Here is a 4551-nt window from a genome sequence, read left to right as displayed (position 1 = left end):
AAGGCATTCTTAAATTCAACCTTCTCAAAAACAACCTAGGTAGAGGGCCCAATAGTTGTTGTGAAGACCTTTTTTCTTTTAAAGTAGGTAGCAACATCCGCAATCACTTCAAGAGGCAAATTTGTTTAACCCCTAGGTAGATTAGTATAACTCCTCTTAGGTTTTATTTTTATAAGAGTTTTGGTTTCGTTCATTCAATCCTCGAGGATAAAGAGTTCATCTACTATGATGGGATCTTTATCTCTTCTCTAGTATTGTCTCTACTCAAGTTAAAAGATGAAGACCTTTTATATGAACTATCTTTTTGCAAACCTTGTTGTAGTTTCTCATTCTCCTTCAGTTGTTAATCATACACAAAAATAGAGTCAACAACAAACATAAAAGCAATAAAAATAAAGGGAAAAAAGTTACATACTTTTCAACAGTATTTGGTAATACATATAGCCATCATATTGACTTTGTATTTGGTTGAGGTTGATACCGATACAATATATGTTTTCTTATCCAAACTCAGATAATATCTACTGTTAACATCAGGGGGGTACCTTCCAATAGTAGGAACAACCTTGCTTCTATTGCATCTTACCTATAAAGTTCACTAACCTATTGTAAATCATTTTTAGTTACCCACCCCTCTATTTTTTGATATAAGCAAGTTTTCACTACAGAATTCCCTTTATGACTCTTGTTGAACTATTAGTAAAGGTAAAAATCAATACATTTCATTGCCACCATTGATACCAATAATAAGATGGTAACAAGTCTTAAAGATATTAATCATAAACTCGATTCCTATGAGCTTAAGAAACTTATTAAAAGAGAATAAGATTATTCACTCATTAAGGTATAACTAGTCTAAGCCTAATTGATAATATATAAAAACTTTCTTTATAAATCCCTAAAGAAGAAAGGTGCACTCTAACATATACATATAAAAAGGGGTTGTAATTTTTAAAATGACCTTGGGCAAAGCCTAAAGTTATGATGTGATCCAGGCTATGACATCAAAAGATCCACTAGGAATATCCATTAAGTCTATTATAAAGTCTAAAATGAAGTGGATTCAAGAGGAGTTTAATGAGCTAAGTCAAGAGTTTTGGGTTAAAAAGGTTCAAACCTATCAATTTGGACCTTTATATAGTTTTCATGTCTTATCTAAAGCTACATAAGGATTTTGGATGCAATTTCAGTTAGGTTGAGGAATAGATATCTAAACCATTCTAAAAAAAATATGGTAGACTAATTAATTCATTCGCATGATAGAGAATGAAGTATTTAAAGTTAGACATAAAATATGCCAACAAAGTGCGAAAATATAGAAGATATTGTTTTTGTAAAAGTTATGAATTCTATTCATTATAAAAAATTGTTAATACTATCGGGAACTTATGTGGCTACCTTTATATTACTTATTTTACAAGGATTTTATATCAAACAAGATGAATTAATTAGTCATAAATTAATTCCTATTTTATAAGGCATCAGGCTTTTGTTCAACAAATATTCTTCAATAATTATTTTTTTAGGTATTTTTCACTATCATATGCGTCAAAAAGTGAAAAATAACTATAGACTATTATTTTATTTATTTTTATTGCTTTAAATCTTATTTTAATTAATTTAGACTTTATTTAATTTGGGTGCATATTTGACCCATTAGTGTTTTTATTTTTAAGATTATAAATATATATTCTTTATAAAGACAAAATATGAAGATTTAACAATACTATTGTTGCAAAATTTATTAAGCTTTTGTGAGAGATTCTCACATTCTTTTTTTCTTAATGAAATAAATTACTTTCAAAGATTAACTAGTTTCATAGTGTTTTACTTCTACTTTTCATTCACGAATTGATATTTGTGCGATAAAGGTTCTTATTTCAACTATGTTGGTGCCTTGAGATAGGTTTTTATTGTTTCACACTTATATCAAATATATTTGAGTTTTTCATGATTTGTTGTCAATCTTGTAATAAGTTGCATAATCATGATGTTCGCATCAGATTGGCTAGCCGATATGCTCAATACCGATAGATATTTGAGTTATGTACTCTTTCTTATTGATCTTTAAAAAACTTTATATCCTTTATTTTTTTAGTGCTAGGGACATTATCATCGGGGTCTGAAGCAACCTTTCTCTTACTAGAGGTTCTCTGATATCATTAAGGGAAGAACTCTTGTAGAAGAACTACTCTCCTCTTACTACATATATATATATATATTAAGGTTCTATCCTCTCTAATTTTGGAATCTAGTCTGTTAGACCTATGACTTTTAATTATTATTTTTTTGGTCTTAGGTTTAGAGGTAACAATGTCCATGTTTCTAGGGACAAATCTTTTTTTTTTTTTTTTCTGGATCCATTTTTATTTAGAATAAAGAAGAAAAGCAAGTTTTTGGTAGGAAATACTAGAATGACAGTTTATTCACATATTAAACCAAAAGTGGCTTGTGGTTTTTCAACAAAGCTGCTTTTTTAAAATTATAGAAAGTGATTACAATCTTAAATAGCAGAATTGCTTGCAGAATTGTTGAATGGCATCATTAGAATAAAACAGATTGCGGAAATGAATAGATTAATTGCTCGCAGAATTGTTGAATGGCATATTTAGAATAAAACAGATTGCTGAAACGAATGGATTAATTGCTCGTAGAATTGCTGAATGGCATAATTAGAACCTTGAATAGCAGTAGAATTAAAGGAAAATGTGTAATCAAGCAGATGGGTTGCTCAAGTCAAAGGTTGGTAAGCATATTGCCGGTTGTCACCTGGAATAAATGATTAGGATTGAAATTTTGGATGCAGGTAGATGGGCCCAATCAAGTAATTTACCCTTGAATAAATTTGAATTTTTAGGGTACAAGCTTATCATATCCCACCGAAAAAAAAACACGAACAGGTCATGACTTTTTGATTAGGGCCACGAATAATTATCAGGCGTTATCATACGATATTGTTAATTTGTCAGCACAAATGAAAGCCACTTGATTGGCATGTGCAAAGGGCAAAGGCCAAGTCTGATCTCCTTCTTGGCTGTGCTGGCTGGGAGTTCACCACTTCATAGAAGCCTGTTTTCCCCCTGCAATTGTAACTATCCTGTGTTTTTAAAAATATTTAATAATGAAAATAGAATTTTCGGCATTTATTAACAATGAAAATAGTTAGTTGTAGTTAATTCAAATCTTAATAGAATTTTTTAATAGATTAATTTAAACCTAAATATGATACTTTAACTTAATAATTATGTTTTAGTTCCATCTCATTTTATGCTTTTCGTTATTTTTCCAGACATACCTACACAATCATCTCGAAGTGCAGAATCAATTATGGCTTGAATAATTTCCTTCGAAGACCTTCGGACCTTTTGGATACATGATCTTTCTTACGATCAATCATTCATTTTGCACTTGCATTTTCGAACAGTGCTGTCCAAGTATACATGATAGAAATGCACGGTCTAGTTATCAACACTAGAACTGTTCTGATTTCCAGAACTTGATATCATTAACCAGGCATGTGTTCTACAATACAGAGACGTCGATTATTTACATATGATAAATTATTTAATTGTATCATATGTTATCGTAGTAGTATGATCATGTGTATTTCAACAAAAATTTTAACAAATCTCGTACCCATATATATATTTAATGTAAATTTTTTATAAATTTTACACCTTTTTATTTTTTTCAACTCGATATCAGGTTTTAGATTTTATTTTATTGACTCAAAACTGAATTTAAAAAATTTCTATCTCGAAACTAGAATCAAAAGGAAGTGAATTTCTTAAACTATATATTATATTATATCAATGCAAATCAAATTTAAAATTTTAATTATTCTACATTTTTTTAAATGCTATTGTATCTTTTAATCTATTGATTTTATTAAGAAAAGATGCTTAAGTAAAAAATAATAAGTCAAAATAATGTATAAATAAACTCCTAAATTATCATAAATCTGTGAAGAACTTTGATATGGGTTGATCTAGAATAAAATAAAATAAAGTACTTTCTTGCTTTTTCTGCTTTCATTAGGTTTAGAAGAAGAAATTAAGGATTTTATTTTCTTTAATGCCCTAGGATCATCACAAAATGTGATAGAGGCTTCGGATTTTGTTTCTCCCGGCAATTAGCGTCTATTGTTGTCCTATGGAATGGAAAGTTATGTCACACTTCGATTGGGCTACATAAGTTTAGGACTATTTTCAGTCCAATTAGAAGGTTGCTGTTCATTTTGGGCTAAAAATTTAAGTGGCCTGGTCCATAATACAGAATAAATAACAATTCAAAAAAGAGAGCAAGGATTAGAAGAAAGGGGTGGACAAAAAGAGAGAACATCAGTAAAGAAAACCAAAAAGTTTGTAACTTATCTAGAAATTTGACTATAATGGTGATATGAAGTTCCATAACCTTCTTCCTCTTCCCTCTCTACTGCTCTGCTCATTGTGATTTAGAAATCTTTAGTGAGAGAATGAATGAACGCATGGGCTGTGAGCCTGTGACTTCAGGTCCAGCGTCCCCCCTCATCCTATCTTACTGCTTTCCCTA

This window comes from Populus euphratica, unplaced genomic scaffold (assembly GCF_000495115.2).
Source record: "Populus euphratica unplaced genomic scaffold, PopEup_1.0 scaffold6.1, whole genome shotgun sequence".
NCBI classification, from domain to species: Eukaryota; Viridiplantae; Streptophyta; class Magnoliopsida; order Malpighiales; family Salicaceae; genus Populus; species Populus euphratica.
Note: the sequence above shows the minus strand (reverse complement) of the source record.